This window comes from Triturus cristatus, chromosome 10, assembly GCF_964204655.1.
Source record: "Triturus cristatus chromosome 10, aTriCri1.1, whole genome shotgun sequence".
NCBI classification, from domain to species: Eukaryota; Metazoa; Chordata; class Amphibia; order Caudata; family Salamandridae; genus Triturus; species Triturus cristatus.
Window position 1 is genome coordinate 419,790,156 of NC_140593.1, and position 18,349 is coordinate 419,808,504.

General features: G+C 44.7%; 1 long non-coding RNA gene across 1 annotated transcript in view; it reads left to right on the forward strand.

The window, feature by feature from the left end:
* The window catches only part of LOC146789550 (uncharacterized), a 61,163-nt gene extending 43,046 nt beyond the window's left edge, over nt 1-18,117 (forward strand). Inside the window, exon 3 of the long non-coding RNA XR_014969823.1 lies at nt 17,642-18,117. This is a non-coding gene — a long non-coding RNA (uncharacterized LOC146789550). The remainder of the gene's footprint in view (nt 1-17,641) is intronic.
* Nucleotides 18,118-18,349: the final 232 nt, after the last annotated feature.

Genomic DNA, 18,349 nt, shown 5'->3' on the forward strand with positions numbered 1-18,349 from the left:
GCGAGAATGGGCCCGTTGTCAATTGCAGGGGCTACATGGCCGGTACTGGCCGGATATACTCCACACCCACGCTACCTGACGGTGGGAGTGGGTGATTTAAGAACACTACACACAGCCCTGATCACGGTCCATAGGGCTTTAGTGCAGTATGTGTCACGCACAGTTCAGGTGGGAGCACCTGCGGCTGCTGGACACGGGGCGGATCACCATCACGCGGTGGTGATTAGCCCTGTTATGGTTAACGCGGTTGTCGGCAAGCGCCCCCTCAGTAAGGATGAATTTCCTTACTGGCTTGCGGAAAAATTTGATCAATTAGAAGCCGTGTTTCCGAACACTACACCTGTGGATAAACACAGGATACTCACCATTACTTTGCCGAAAGACCTGGTCCCTGAACTTGTTGATTGTGACAATTGGGGCAAGGTCTTTGCTGCGACATATTCGAAGTGCTACGGCACTCCGTCTATGGCTGTACTACCCTCCGTCATTAAGAAAGTTCAAGAAAGTCATGGTGCGGAGGCAGCTATTGAGTTGGGAATGAGGCTTGTCGACAGTTTCGATGTGGTTTGTTCCATGGTAATGGGCAACCTCAAAGGAGATGCCATGCAGTTCCAAGTTGGTAATATGCTGGAGCTTGTGGCTGATGCCGATAAGCCTAGGCAGTTCGCAAAAATTATCGCGAAAGCCTATAGGATGGTTGGACGTAGTGCTTTAGGTGTGAAACCCACCATCAAAATTCCAGATGTAGTGCAACAAACTAAGGTGAGTTCGTCTACAAAAGACGAAAAGCCCAACTTTCCTAAACAAAGTTGGCGAGCCAAAAAACAAGAGAAGCAGCAACAGAAACAGGTTTCTCGTCCTGCCTCACCAGTTCAGTCGTATAGTGAACGCACTTATGATTTGCGCGATCGTACTCGTATTAAGTCACCTGATAGGTTTCAGGTCTCTGAACAACGCTCTCCTCGTTCTTCACAGGATACATCAACTTCGCAGTCTGGTGGTGGAGAGCGTGGAAGAGGAAGGGGCACTCAAGGTCGAGACCAGCCCCGCCAGACTGACGGTAAAGGCAAGCAGGAAGACGCTGCCAGACCACGTCCACCGTTTCAGAAAAAGAAAGTTGCTGCTATCTCAGCGAGATATGCCTCAGATGGTCAGGACACAGCTTCGGAACCTGACATGGGCACTAACGCTGCTAGACAGCGCGGCGGAAGTTACAGTAGTGCGTGAAGCATTGCGTCCATTTCTGGAGGCGACAGCAACTGACATTTATGTGACAGTTGAAACTGCTGATACTCGCGTAGCCCCCCCGGAAAGATTATTTGAAATAGTCCTTAATATTGAGGGTGACATACAACGCAAAATTAAAGTGGTTTTTTGGGATAATCTTACCACCACATATGATATTCTTTTGGCGGAGAGAGATTGGCCTCCGGCTTTCATTTTGGACACCCCTAGGGGAGAGGAAGTTATACTTCCTTCCTTTGGACACGCAGTGCCCACGGAGGAGTCTACTAGGTTGGCCGGGGAGTGGGCGCAGGTGCTTGCACCTGCGTTATATCGTAATCAGGTTGGCTGGGATAAATGTTCTCCCAATCACGAGATTCCATTGCAATCCGATCCCCAGCCTCAACCCCAATATCCCATGCGTCGCGAGGCAAGACCTCACGTCGCGTCCATCCTTGAACAATTGGAATATCAAGGAGTGATTGAGACATGTGTGTCACCCATGAATAATCCTTTATTCACTGTAACGAAGCCTGACGGGTCGTACCGCCTAGTTTTGGATTACCGGCATTTAAACTCACATTGCCAGACGTGTGCGGTACAAAATACTCATAGTTCGGCTCTCGTAGTCTTGTGAGAAAACGTTTCAAAACTACGCTCAACTTATCTAATGGCTTTTATTGCCATAATCTGGCCCCTCTTAGTTATGAGTGGAAAGCATTCACCTCGGGTGGCAAACAAAAATTGTTCAAGAGGCTCCCGATGGGCTATAAAAACAGCCCTGGAGTTTTTGCTGCTCGCGTGGTCTCTCTCTTGGAGATGGTAGACCCGGAAGCATACTCGTATGCCGATGACATCTATCTGACAGACGACGAGTTGCTTCCACACCTTGCTCGTGTGGATAACATAGTGACTATGTGTGCAGACTTCGGTTAGAAGTTTAACTTTAAGAAGTCGCACATTGCTGAATTTACAGTGTTGTTCTTGGGGTACGAACTCAATAATGAAGGTCGAGGCTTGGCACCGCAGTTCCTAGAGAAATGCGCAAACCTTCGAATCCCTACGACACTGAAAAAACTACAATCCTTGCTGGGTTTTCTGAATTTCGGTCGATCTTACATTCCTGATTATGCCCAGCGTATCAAGACACTTTATGCCTTGATACAACCAACTTATACCAGATCTTGCTGGCTGCCAGAGCACTCGTTGGCATTATATACTTTGCAAACTGATCTTCTTACAGCTAAATATCTAAAAACTCGTGACAACCACACCAATCTGGTCATTAGAATTGTTCCAGGCGCGGAAGGTTTCACGTACTTAACGTTCAATGAGGGTGACACCGTCCCCATTGCTTACAAATCTCATCTGTACACTTTGGCTGAGCTGCGATTTTCCACTGTTGAAAAAGTCTTGACAGCAGTTCAGATGGCGATCCTGAAAGAACGAGCGCTATCACAAGGAAAACGCATGCTGGTGGTAACACCGTTTCCTGCTCTTGAAGCAGTCACTAAAGCTAGTGTACCAAATTCAAAGGCTTTGCATCCAAGGTGGATACAATGGGCGACCTCCTTAGCTTCGCCTGATGTCGAATACATCTTTGACGCGGCGTTGCAGACTCAGGAGAGTTTGGAGTATGAATTTGTTCATCCTGCTCCGCAGTCATTGCGCCCCATCGAGGAATACCATTGTGTCATATACACTGACGGGCCGGCGCAACCCGCAACTCGATCAAGGCACGCTTATTCAGCGGCTTGCGCAATTGTAGTCGGTACTTTCGTGAATGGAGAGTTCAAATCTGATGCAGTGCATACGCAGTCATTGGGTGATTGTACCGCGCAACTGGCAGAGCTTCGTGCTCTGGTGCTTGCACTTGAGTTTGCTGATCACAGAGTCACTACTCTTATAGTGAGTGACTCTTACTACTGTGTTCAATCTTACAACGACAATATACTTTTTTGGATTATGAATGGTTTTCGTGACTCCAAAGGTTGCTCAGTAAAGCATAAAACGATTTGGGCTCGAGTGTCAGAACTCAAAGGGATTCTGCCACTTGTGGATGTAATTCACACTCTTGGTCACCAACGAGTTGGTGTCCATGCTGTCGGTAACAGTTTGGCTGACGAGGCAGCTAAAACAGCAGTGGCGACATATTTAGTAGCAGCAGTTACAAGATCAAAATCTAAGATAGATGCAGACATCTTAGCAGCTATAGCTGCTTCTGAGACAGGGACAAACTTCCCTAGAGGTTTCCCTTCTCGATACCATTATCACTTAAGTCCTGATAACGTCCCATTAGTGAGGATTAACGACGTTGGTGATAGATTGATTCCCAACGCGGACTGCAGACCAAATCTGATAACAGCTGCCCACGAAGGTGTTGCATCTGCGCATGCTGGAGTGTCAGCAACTGTCTCTCTTTTGCAGCAACGTTACTGGTGGTACGGTTTGTATAAACAAGCGCGGGCTTATGTACTTAATTGTGACATTTGCCAGCAAATCAAACCTTTTTCTGTTGCGCGTCCACCTCCAACGCAGCTGCATATATCTAATCAACCCCTAGCGTGTGTTTATTTAGATCACTGCGGTCCTTTTACCTCTGATACTGCGTACAAGTACATCTTGGTTGCAGTAGATTCGTGCACACGTTTTCTGTGGGTGTGGCCACAAAGGAGTGCTGATGCCAGGACTGTCATCAAAGCATTGCGTGTCTTTATAGGGAGTTTTGCGTGTGGTACCTTTCACTCTGATCAGGGCCCGGCGTTCGCCTCTAAGGCTTAAAAAGAGGCTATGAGAAGTTTGAGGGTCCAAGTCAAATTTTCGTCTCCATACCGGCCTGAGGGCAATAGTGTTGTGGAACGGATGAACCATGACCTAAAGCAATCGTTGACAGCCAAGGTGTTAGGTACAGGCCGGAACTGGCTTGCCCACTTGTATGACGTCCAACGTGCACTTAATAATCTCCCTAGAAGGTCTCTGAGTGGGAGGACCCCTTACATGATGCTCTTTGGAGTGAGAATGTTTGTTCCGGACCTTGATGGTCTAGACATGGCGGCGGCTGCCGCCCCTTTTGACCTGGATGACCACTGTGCTGTATTGCAGAATCTACAAGAAGCAAGAGACACTCTGGCAAAAGAACACATGCCCTCTGCATCAGAAGTAGCGCTCCTGATTCCGGTGGTCGGCTGGCTGCCTCGAGTTGGTGATCTGGTCCATGAGAAGGTGGAGAACAAGAAGGAGTTTGGCCCCTCTTATCGTGCACCAGTCCCGGTGCTTGGAGTATTGGGTACACGTACAGTTGTTTTACCACCACTTCCTGGTCGCAAAGAAAAAAGGTACATTTCAATTGAAAATGTCAAGCTACACAGGGTGGCCGATTCTCCATAGTATGACACCTTCGGTTTCCTGCCCTTCAATGCTGAGAAACTCTGTTGTGTTGCCACCCTCTATCATCGTGCCTGAAGTTTCCATTTAGATGACTACAGTTCCGCCACCTATTGCTGGTGGTTTGCCCGCTGATCCTGAGTATGCTTATCCTACAGAAGTCGCTTTGCCCCTTTTAAATACAACAACACTTGCCCAGTCCCAGTCTTCCTTTGAAACTGAATCATTGACTTCCACTGTCCCTTCCAAAATCTCTATATTTTTTGCCTGGTTCAAGAGAAATTTTTTGGTTGCACCTTGGACTTACATCTGGTTGGTGCTGATTTGTATTTTTTTGTTCATGACAATTGGCTTTGTGGTAGTGTTTTTCAGACTTATCAATGGACACTACCTGAATGAACGTTCTACAATTCAATTAATTGATGGAACTTTGGCCCCCCATTCCTCATCACACATCATGAAAAGAGACCAGACGTTTGTGAACATCACCGCCTGGCCTGTACGTGATGGGATTGCTTGGGATGCGGTGAACTTTCAAATTTATGGTCCCACCGAAGTTATTAATGTGCCAACTGTTTTTCGTGTTTCTATGGGTGATGTAGTTAAACAAAACATCCGCTCAGATGATTGGGATGTACAAGCAATAGAAGCACTGTTTTCTGATTTAAAATATTATGCTGCATTTGATGCTGAAGATCTGTATTTAAATACTGCGAACTATGATGAGCAGTTTTGTTTTCAACATTATGGCACACATTTCCTACACAGAGCAAATACTTTTAGAAATTTTGTTAATTTCACACAATGGGAACATTGTCCTGTCCCTATGCCCGGCAGCTCTGCCACTTTATTGAAAAAATTCACATACTTTTCGGATTTTAGTGTGTCAAACCCTGAGTCTTTTTATTTTAAGGTAGCGGTAGAACCCGCTTCTAAGGTCAGACTGACACACACAAAATTATTATATTCCAAATCCTTTATGGAGGAATTGGCTATTGGAGGTTATGAAGTATGGAAAGCTACTATCGATCTTAAATCGGTTTGGGGAACTAAACCTTGGCAGGTACAAGGAACAGAAGCCTTGCATCGTGCCTGTCTTATCCCTAACCATATTTTATTTTTGAATTCATCTATTTTTCAGACCACCTGTTTTGGATTGGCTATATCTAAAAAATTAATTTCCCCCTCTATCCCTGATCTGGGTGCTTATCCTGGTTGGGAAAATAACTCAGATCTGTCCCTTACTATGTTGCAGTCGCTTGTGTCCAATGGCACCTTCAATATTTCAACATTGAATCCTGAGGGTTGGTTGGTATGGCAAACAAGCTCAGATTCCTGTCAACGTTGATTTCTGGATTTGGCTCCGGAGTATACACAACTTAGGGTTGACCCTCGTTTCACATCTTCACACACGGTGACTACCTACTCTGTAGGCAAGTTATGTCAGTCATGGCTGCAACATTCCACGTTAACTTCAGTTAAGCTTCATTTGTCACGTTTAAATGAAAAAATAGATTTGAATGATTTCATTAAGGGTCCTGTAAATGGTAGATCTAAACGATGGGCTTATGCTATTTACAATGAAATTTGGAAGTTGTCGAAAATTGAAGCTGCTTCTAGACTACGTGCTATTGACCAGGCCAATATGGAAAAAGTATTGGCTGTGATAGATAATAGTATTAATACGTTGTCTTCTAGAATTTATACATTGGATAATATTGTTTCTTCTGTCGTAGACATTGTGCAAGATGATGTATCTGTGTTGTATCATGGTAAAAATCAATTGCGTTCAATTATGCAGTTTGCATGGACATTGCAAACGTTAAAGGCAGGGAAAGTCCCTTGGGATTACATGAATACTACATCATTGTTCCTTCCGTTTAATTTGACTGAAAAACAGCAGTTCATGTCCATGAAAGATGCAACATATGCATTACTGCACATTGAAAAATTAGAACCTTTACCTTTTTCTGTAGCTGAGTTGAATTCGGCCGTGTGGTTAGATCATGGATTGGTAACTTTACCGTTCAGTTTGTTCAAGTATAGTTTGTGCATGAAACACTATGCTATCGGCAGATATGAACAACTTGGTGATGCGTTTCTGCATGAAGTTTGGTCACTTCCGTTCACTTACAGATGCGTAAGGGATGGCAAAGAAGTTTACTTAAAAGGTGAAGAATGCAATTCCGCTCCTGATCACTCTGTTGTTTGCAGACATATACAATTACATGGCGCTTGCAATATACACGCTCCTAATTTAGCTTGTGTCCTAAAGGGGATTCCAATGCCAGTTATAATGTCTTCTTTTAAGCTGCTTGCCAACGGTAGTTATTTGCTTTTAAATAGTGAAGCTTGCTGTGGGATGCTAGTGGGTATTCCTTACATAGTGACTGTTTCACAAAAAGTAGTTTGCTGTAATAACGTCCTTTTCCCGCCCCCGCAAGGCCGACTCGACATATCCATCTGGCCAGCGATTCCAACCTTGAACGCAGAGTTCAATAGGATGAGCAGAATAAGGGCTTTTTTGTCTAAAAAAGTGGTTGCGTTGACTTCATCCCGTGAAACATTTCTACTTAATGTTGCGAATACACGCACTGAGGTACAGGCTCTTTTAAATACCGACCTCCCCCTCCATTTTGGAACCTTGATTCAAACTATCTTTAATGCTTCGTCTACGACTGGCCTTGTTCATTTTTTTTAAATTGTGGGCTCCGGCCTCGTGACATCTTTCCAGACTGTTTTTGGTGTGATCCCCGCATTTTTACATTCTATTTTTTCGAGTGTCTTCGGAGGGTTCCCCTTGCTCCTCGCTTTGGTGGCTGGGATCCTCGTGTTGATTTGCGCACTTAAATATGGCTGCACACCGGGAGTTACAAGACAGAATGCTGCACTTGCTCCATCTTCGTAGCCGGATGCTTGATTTCTACGGCACCTTACCACTGGCGGCATTAAGCGTCAAGTATGAATTGTCATTCCGGTTTCCCTTTTTTACGTGTGTGCAACCTGTCTTTCATTGCCTAGATTGTCCGTTCCAATGGGCTCTGGACTTGTGCCTGTCAAACTTGGCGTCACCTGACCCGGATTTTGATGAACTAATGTGTCCCTTAGTGGCTCATGAATTCGACTGTTCTGGTGTCGGGTTTATGGTTTGGGTGCTGCACACGGAGTCCTTGGGAACTGGGATATCGGAGAGGCAGCTATTGATTTCCTTGAAAGGAGTTATATTGAGGAGACTGACAGTTGTCCTATCATGGTGCTGGATGCTCCGATAATTAATGAACATGTGTGTTCCTTTCCCTTACTCAACTGGATGGCAGATACTTTTGCGGAACGCTCCAATGATTTCCTCTTGGAAGCAGTTGCAACTTACGGTGCATATACCTTCATGGATTGACTAATTGACATTGTCATTGCAGCTTGCATCCAGATTTATTAATTTTCTATGAAAGTTTTGCTTATTTTTTATCACATCATTTTTCATTTTCTAAATGAACATTTTTTTATTTTTTTTCTCGGACTTTACACTTACCTTATATGACCTTGGTTCCGTTCTAAATCACTTGAACTCTGCGTTCTTGATAAATGTATCCCTATTGGTTAGTGCTCCGATCATGGGGGGTGTGAGATGGACTAAGCCACGCCCTATTTACGACACTAAGTTAGCATAACCGAGATCATAGTTAACAAGCAAGCTTGTCGTTTCTGCTGCGCTGCACACAACATTGTTGTTATGTGTTATTCATTTTGTAAAATGCTGACTCGACTTTGCCTTACAGGATAACAACCTGTTGTTGCACATTCTTAACCGTGAAATGTGCCCTTGGTCTGTACATCATGCAAAGAACGCGTCTGGGTCACTAGAAGGTACAGAGTGTTGTGTTTAGATTGATCGTAGACACTTGTTAGACATATCATGCATACAGCTGCCAATATTTGAAGGACAAGCGTCTTTAATATTGCAGAACAGTTTGGTTTTACATTCATTCGAACAAGAAGAGCTGATGCATGCTGTGAGAGCTGATCCTTTGATGTGATTCTACTAAGCTGATCTATACGGTATGGGGTCCCCCCTGTTAGCCTAAGAGACCTTCTAATAGTCTAATAATAATAATGTATTAGATTATAGTGAAAGGAGTGTGGCCGTATACCACTGTCATTAATAGTATGATTGCTCCTTTCATTCTATATGGTATTGTAATAATGCTCATGATTCTGATCTTTACTGTTAGTCTGCTAGTGTTAGCCAAAGTACTGCATCTTAGGACGCGAGGTTTATAAAATAAACTCTTTAAACTTAACCGTGTCTGTATTATTATGTTGTGGACTAATAAATAAGTACGAACAGGTATTTCGGATTCCCACCACTCCTGAGAAATATCTAAGTCGCTTGTTCTGGTTTGTCTATACATTGGGACCACCTAGCTAGATCTAGGTTAACAAATGAGATACTAAGCTAGTCGGATAAGGGGTTCTGGGTTCTGAGGGGAGTTTTCTGGTACACCACAATTCTCTGAGGTCCTGGTCTCCTGCGCATAGTTCTGTGCAAAAGCAGAATCCCTGCAACAGTCCGATCACTACTCTCTTCAATTCTCTCTGGACTTGACGCGGCCAGCTAAACCCTTAACACTGGGTAAACTTTTAGCCAGGAACTGGAACCGGGCCAACAAAGACGAGCTCTGCTCCTTACTCTCCACCTCTTTACCCATAGAAGCTGACTGTGTCAACGCTCAATCAACTGCTATCAATAACTGGCTAGTTTCAGCCAGTAATATTGTTGCCCCCTGCAAACTCTCCATACTCAGGTGGCCTCATGACGCCCAGCGTTGGTTCACCGAGGACCTCAGACAAAAAAAACTTCTCCTTAGACAAGCGGAACGAAGTTGGAGACGAAAGTATTCTCCAGACACAAAAGACATCTTCACTGGGCTCCTAATTGAATATAAAAAATCTATTATCACGGCTAAATCCTCATATTTTTCAACAAAAATTATGAATTCGGCCATCAAAACTAAAGACATTTTCTCTATCGTAAATGAATTATCCCTGCCCAATAGAGTAACTGTCAAACCTTCACCCACTCAACACCTCTGTGACGCCCTTAATGATTTCTTTATCCAGAAAATTGTCACTATCAAAAAGAGTATTCCTCCGGTCCCCACTCCCTCTGTCTTGGGAATCTCGCCTAAGAACACGCAAGTATTAGATCAAATACCTTTGATCTCCAAAGAAGACTTTTTTATACTTTTAAAAAAGGTCAGCTCCGGTTCCCCTTTAGATCCCTGCCCCGCCCCCCTCTTTCTTCAAGAAGCTTTTTTCTCCTGCCCCGGTCCCCCGCTTGCACTCCTTAACAACTCCCTAAAAACAGGTGTTGTCCCTGATTCTTTTAAAGTGGCAGAGGTCATTCCCATTCTAAAGAAACCTCACGCTGATCCCACCAACCTCACTAATTATCGCCCCATTTCCCTTCTTCCTTACTTGAGCAAGAATTTGGAAGCCCATGTTACGCACTTCCTTGGCTCCTTTATCGAACTCTCGTCCTTCCTTGACCCCCAACACGCTGCTTTTAGGCCTGCACACTCCACCGAGCTGGTCATACTTGCAGTTATGAATGAGCTCAGAAAGGGGGCCGATAACAATCTTTCCCAAGCCCTCGTCCTTTTGGATCTTTCTGCCGCCTTTGACACGGTCGATCATAAACTTTTGATCAACCGTGTCAGGGAAGCTGGTGTCCATGGCACGGCTCTAAAATGGATCTCCTCTTTTCTGGAGAACCGATTGCAGGCCGTTCGCCTTGATACCTTTCCGCCAAAAGGACCACTCTGACTTGCGGTGTACCTCAGGGGTCTTCTCTCTCCCCTCTCCTATTTAACCTTTACATGGTTCCTTTAATTCATTCCCTCCGCAATTTTGAGGTAGCTTGCTTTAATTATGCGGATGACCTCCAACTTGTGTTCAACATCAACTCTTCTCCCATGTCTGTATCCAGCTTTCAGGCGACTCTATGCTTTATTAGGGATTGGATGAACGCCAGCTAACTTAATAAGACCGAGCTGGTTCTGAGCGGTACTTCCAACCCCTGGAACAACAATTTTTGGCCCCCCACATTAGGTAACCCTCCTTTACCTACCAAGTCTGTTAAAAGCCTCGGAGTGATAATCAGTAATGATTTGTCCATGAAACCTCAGATCTGTGCAGTTACATCTTCATGCTTTTTCCATCTTCGCAGAATTCGCAAGATCTCAAGATTTCTAACTATCGAGGCTCTTACAGTAGTCCTCATGGCCTTAGTCATCTCTCGGTTAGATTATGCCAACTCTCTCTACGTTGGTATTCGTGTTTATCAACTCCACCGCCTCCAACTGGTTCAGAATCATGCAGAGCGGCTTATTTTCCATCAACCACGTACTCAACACGTTCGCCCCTTGTTGAAACGCCTCCATTGGCTTCCAGTGGCCAAGCGCTGTTTGTTCAAACTGGGCTGTATTATCTTCAAAGCCTTAGCTGGACTGGCGCCGGATTTCATCTCCGCCTTAGTCTCTCGCTACACCCCGACTCGTGCCCTACGCTCGTCTCATGCCAACTTTCTCACCATCTCTCGTTTTAACCGGAAAAAACATGGCGGACTCAGTTTTTCCTTTTTGGCACCTCAAATGTGGAATTCTCTTCCCCTGGAACTCAGACTTGAAACATCTCTTCCACACTTCAGAACCCTCCTGAAAACCCTTTTATTCACGCAGGCTTACCTATAACCTCCTGGTTTAGAACATCATTGCTATAGCGCCAAGAATCCTCTGGGTGTACGAGCGCTTTATAAATAATTTTAACATAACATAACATAACATAGAGAAGTGAGTTTTAGATACAAAAATTAAAAGTTAAGAGAGAATGGTAAGATAGAGAAAGGGGCAAAATGAGAGAAAGTATAGGACCACAGGTCAGGTAAAGGGAATAGCATGGTAGAGAGAAAAGTAGAGGGATGCGGTTAAAGTTAGACCGGAGAGATGAGGCGTAGAGAGAAAATGGGTAAAACAGAGACATTTGAGATAGAGAAAGATAGGCTAGGTGATACAGAAGTAGAAAGGTGGGGAGAGTTGGGTGGGACTTCTTCCCAGTTCCCCTTGCTGCCAGTCACCTCTTTTTCACTCCTGACTCCTGTTAGGCCCCTCCTGCCCTTGGGAGTAAGCCTCCCCAGGCAGCCTTGTTAGACAACCAGTTCTGCAGTCAGGGCAGCTCTTCTAGGTTCCAGCGGCATCAGCCCTTCTGGGTTCCATGCCTTTAGGCTCCAGGTCCATTGCCACTCGCCATTTTCCCACCACCCGCAACCCCGCCATCCCTCCCAGGACCTACTTAATGGAGGCCGCAGTGCCTAAGGCGTGCCAACTGCAAGCTCCTCTCTTCCTGGGCTGCACCCAGCACCAGGAACCCAGATACTCCACTACAGAGTTCTGAACTCTGGACCTCAGACGTCATAACAACTGCTGCTTTGCTTCACAGAAGGACCATTCATCTGCCACCAATGTCAGTTCACCTGTAAGCTAGGACAGCCTGTCCACGCAGAAACCCTTGCCACACCCACTCAGCCAGCTGACACCACCCTGGACCCATTTGAATGCCTTTTGATAAATTCCAGATCGATGTGCAAACATGGCACTGAAGTCTGGGACAGCATCTCTACCTTCGCCCCCTACGTGACCTTTATCACAGAAATATGGCTCAACTTTTCCTCGGCCTCGACATTGCTACTACAATGCCCAATGGCTACAAGATGAAACAGCGGGACTGCACCAACAAACATGGAGAAGTGGCATCGTCAATTTCCACAAAGATTCAATCCGCTGCACCACCACCGAGGACAAAACCTTGCTGATCATGGAACACCTGAATTTCCAACTTCACACCAACAACAAAACAACCATTAAAAGTACCCTCGCCTATAGACCCCCAGGACCATGAACCGGCCTCTGCGACACCATCACAGATTTCATCACCCCACTCGCCATCAAATCCAACCACTGCATATTCCTTCGAGACCTCAACTTCCATCTGGACGACCCCACAGACACAAATTCCGCCAACCTCCTGGAATGAATGGATAACATTGGCCTCACCCAGCTGACCACAGACTCCCCACACAGAGCCGTACACACACTAGACCCTTTCTTCACTTCCAGCAACAGAGTTAAATACAGCCGCACCATGGAACTCACCTCGACTGACTACTCCATCGTGCACCATCACAGGACCACCTTGCACCACCCTCAACCCCCACATAACCTCCTCCCTCAGCTGGAGTAAAGTTACATAGAGCCAATGGATGGACTCCCTCAACACCACCCAGCCAGACGCCACAGCCAACCTGAAACAGGCAGTCGAGAACTTCAACACCTGGATCACCAACGCCGCCACTGTGTTGTCCACACCATATCAGCCAAAACTTGCAGATCCACCAAACAAGCCAGCTGGTACACTTCGGAACTGAGCAAAATGAAACGCAGCAGCAAACAACTAGAAAGAAGATGGCGCACTACCAGAGATGATACTTACCGAGCCACCTTCAAGTCAGCCCTCACCAAATACCACCAATGACTCAAAGATTAAAAAAAGGAAGCACTTGCAGACTGGATCGAAGCTAGCATCAACCACACCAAGGAACTCTTCAGCATCCTCAGAGAGTTCAGTTCTCCTGCTCAGCAGTTACAGAGAACACAAACCCTCCCTCATAGGAACTCTGTGATGCTCTAGCTAATCACTTCCACAACAAGAAATCTATCATCTACTGGAACTTTTACCCCTAAACCCACTGACCTCCTCAGTCTCCCCACATCTACCAAAGCCTCCCCAGACCAACATCTCACCGCATGGGAAAGAGCTCACCACACCGGACACCATAGCCATAATGGACTTCATCCACTTAGGAGATCCCACAGACCTGTGCTCCCAGCACCTCTTCAAGCTAGGAAGCGACAAGATCCACCACCAACTCATCATCAGCCTCAGTGTATCCATCACTGCAGCCACCTTTCCCTACACATGGAAACACACATTGGTCAGACCTCTCCTCAAGAAATCCTCTGCAGACCTCAGTAATCTCTTGAACTACCACCCCTCTCTCTGCTCCCGTTTCCCACCAAAGTCATTCACAAAAGGCCCTCAACTAACAACTCACAGAATACCTGGAGAGCAACACCCTGCTAGACCCTTCCCAAACAGGTTTCCGAGCCAACCGCAGCACCAAGACCGCCATGATTGCCGCTCTGTAAGACGTCAGCACCATACTCGACAGAGGAGAATCGGCATCCTGATCCTTATGACCTCTCCGCAACCTTCGACACTGTGCCCCACCATGCCCTCATCAAAAGACTGCACTAGATCAGAATCAGAGTGCACTAGATTAGAATCAGAGGAGACACACTCAGATGGACAGCATCATTCCTCATGGGATGCATGCAGAGAATAAACTCCCCCCTTTATCTCGCAATCATTACCTGCGTTGTCCCCCAGGTTTCATCCCTCAGCCCCACCTTCTTCAACATCTACATGACGGCGCTAGCCAACATCATCAGAACCCACGACATCAACATCATATCCTACTCTAACGAAACCCAGCTCATCCTCTTGCTCTCAGCAGACCCCCACTACAACAAAGACCAACTTCCACAACTGCATGAAGAACGTCACAGCCTGGATGAAGGACAACTGCCTAAAGCTCAACATGGACAACACCTAAGTGCTGATCTTTGGCAACCATATTTTCCTCTGGAACAGCACCTGATGGCCTGCTGAACTCGGACCCACCCCCACACCAAAAGACCATGCCTGCAACCTCTGCATCATCCTGGACAGCAAACTCACCATGAAACGATAGATCAACACAGTCTCCAAGGCCTGTTTTCACACTCTCCCCATGCTCTGAAGAATATTCAAAAGGCTTACCACAAGCAACAGAAAACAAGTAATGCAAGCCCTCATTACCAGCCCTCTGGACTACGGCAACACACTGTAAAAAGGAATCTACATTGAACTCATGAGAAGGCTCCAGACAATACAGATTGATCCTCAACCTGCCCAAACAGGCCCACATCACCCAGCACCTGAGCAACCTCCACTGGCTCACCCATCCAGAAAAGATGCCAATTCAAACTACTAATACACCCCTACTAAGCCCTCCAAGACAAAGGACCAGCATACATGAACCACTGGCTGAACTTCCACAAACTATCCAGAAACCACTGCTCCACCTCCCTAACCCTTACTTAGACACCACACATCTACTGTAGCCACAGTGAAAGACGCTCCTTCTCCCACCTCGCTACCAAGTCCTGGAATGCCCACCCTCTGCAACTCCGAACATCACCCTCGCTGATGGACTTCAGGAAGACACTCAAGACCCGGCTCGTCAACTAAGCCCAGCAACCCAGCGCCTGGACTGCCGGAAGAAACTCAAGACCTGGCTCTTGGACAAAGCCCCAGCACCTGGATACTCTCCCAGGTGATAAGCCACGCTCTACAATTACAAATTGATTGATTGATTGATTGATTGATTGATTGATTGATTGATAGATGTAGAGCGAGGGCGGTATGGTAGATATATATGAAAAAGGGAGTGGTAAAGAGGGAGGTTAGGTAGAGGCACCTTGAAAATTGAGAAGGAAATACAAGGAGAAATGAGACAGGCAAGAGGTACTGATAAAGAATATGAAGTAGCGGTAGAAAAAGATAAACAGCCGGATACAAGTGGGTAAGGTACATGGAACAGAGGTAGAAAGGGAGAGAGGAGGTACACAAGTAAGGTATAAACAAAGGGCCAAGTACATCGAGAAGTAAGGTAAAACAGGAGTCAAGAAAGAGGTGGAGAGAGGTGAGGTATAGGTAAATGGAAAGTTAGTGAGTAGTGGTAAAGAGAGAAATTATAGTTCTATGGAGGCAAATTAGATAGAAGATAGATGCAGGGAGGCGAGATGGTGACAGCAGAAAGATGCAGAAAGAGGAGCAAAATGGAGTTAACGTTAATAGAGAGGTAGAGAGGTAGAGATAAAGATTCTGGCATATATAATTGTAGTGAGAGAGGTAAGGTCCTGTGAGAGAGGTGGGGCAGTGACAAGTGTACTGAGAGGCAAATAAAGTAGACATAGGTTAAGTAGAGAGACCTGAGGAAGGGTGAGAGAAAGGGCAGCTACATAGCGATGTAGAACCTGTCTAGAGGGAGGTAAAAGATATTGTGAGGTAACAAGAGAAACATGAGACTGTATTATTTTTTTTAAGTTAATTCCCACAAACTGTCTGAAAGAATGAGGTTTATGGTCGGGCAGGACAGTCATGCCTTCTAATGTTCAATTAAATGTGAGTGTCTAGCTGTCAAATTTGTAAATGTATTTTTTTATGCATACCGATAACAGCATGACTTCTAACTGTCCAATCACTTTACCAAGGCAGCCCTTAGAAGGCTGGGCCCCTGTTCAATTGCCCATTTTCCCCATTCATACAAGGGTTGTGAGTATTGACAGACATTCTGAAGACACAATTGGCAATTTCTCACTTAAAATTACCATTGAAGATCCACCAAAAACAGTAGGAGGACGGATGAAGCAATGCACTTAAGCCTTTTTCGCCCTCAATTAGCATGCATAGCTTAAACTATGCTAATTACACTTACTATACCTTTAAGCTAGATTCAAATAACCTGAATGTTAATTTCTCATAGGTCTCACTAACCATCAGGAAGTCATTTGCAACCCTCTCTCTCTCTCTCTCTCTCTCTCTCTCTCTCTCTCACACACACGCACATCTACAGACACACTCACACATAATAAAACATTATGCATACCTTGGTGGATATCAATGTGATTTTCCTCTTTTTGTCGTCATTGACATTGAAAATATATAGTAATCTTGTGTTTCGATATACCTCATCTTCCTCATCTGAAGTAACCTGAAAAACAGAAGGGGTAATTCAGAAGAAAGAAAACAGGGCTACCCTAGTGACCACCAGTTCTGGAATGTATAGGGTGGTCTAAACACTGTGTTAAACAGCAACTTCACATTTAAGAGTTTCCACGAAATTAGGCTCATGGGTCACACCATGACTTGTGAAGAATAGTCTAAGATATAAATGCAGGTGGTTTACAAATCTCTTAACAGACCCTGAGTAACAATACCCTAGAAGAGTTAGTGGCTGAAACAATAAGTTAGCCAGAAAACACTGATTTTTGCATAACAAAGTATCATGATGTTCTGTGGAAAAAATGATCAACACTTCTCAGCAAGGTCCTTTTAATGGGACAGCATAGATACTTTTCAAGACAAAAAGCTGGCCCAGTGTCACAACTTCTCTCAACACACAATGGTATGTCACAAGGCACAAGGATGGTGATGGTTACATTGCATTGGAACAAGAATATATTATTGAGTCAGGATCAGTAACATAAGATGATACATTCATGGCCCAAATCACAAATCACTTTCACAAGATTACAATGGAAATAGGACTGATCCAAATGAATATATCCATTCTAGTGACAGGGCCCTTGATAGATATGTGTTAGTTTATGAGAAATCACCCTTTTTCCTAATCAGACTTTGTCTGTGGTGTATCTGAGAGCATGGAAAGTAGTAAACTGAAATATTTATATCAATTCAATGAGTACAAACATTTGAAAACCCCCCTCAGCACCTTGAGACCCTCACGGGTGAGTAGCACGCTTACAATTCCCTGCTTGATTGATTAATTGATCGACGTTTCACATCATAAGCTGAATTATATCTTTGCTATAAGTAAACAATTTTATGTGGCCAGTTTTTCCAATACACAGTTAAAATGATAAAGATTGCCTTAAAAATGCAGATATGCCCTGGAATGCTTAATAAATGAAACAGCTCCTTAATCCCCAGCACTTCATATCCCTTTATCTATGCATCCTCCTTCTCCCTGGAAAGACCATTTCTTCTGGTCAGAATATACTCTCTAATTGACTGATATGTATGTTGGGCTTTATCCTTTATGAAGTATTTAATTGTTTATGCTTTCTGATTTCAGAAAAAACCCATGTGTCGTGTTCCAAGTGATTCTTCACATACTACAATACTTGTACGTTTTACTCAAGTGGATGGATAGCAGAGTAAATTACCATAATGTCCTTTGTGAAACTGCATGGACACACTCTTCTTGAAAACAGAGATGGACAGGATCCAGTCCGTTGTTAATTCCTCAACAAGCTATCATTCCTTACCCTCTGCCCATTCACTACAGAACGATTACACCACCCTCCCAGTTTTGGGAGGTATCGGCTGTCTTAAACCCTGCTGTTTGTTTAGTGGTTTTCTATAGGTATGCCAGGTACCACATGTGGTCATTGTGTGCTTCTTGTTTGACAATTCTTAACTCATATATGTGTATGCATTATCCAATGGGATTATTTGTATTTTCCTTATTACCATGAGTAACTGGTTGAAACCATACCTCAGTAGTAAGATTGAAACAGGTCACTCAGTTCCCATTTTTCAATAGACATGTCTGCCTTCATTTTTGGGTCTTTTATCCATTCATATTATTGATGTATGTAAGTGAATGAGCTACACATACAATTTCTTGAGTAGTAGAGATCAGAATGTCCTGTATGACCAATCTACTCAACGATCTTGCCCAGATATGTGTTCCCTTATTACTCTTTTCATAAAGGCAAAATGGGTATCTTCTAAATCTCTTTATTGCAATCCATCCAAAAAAGTGTGTCTCCTACTAACT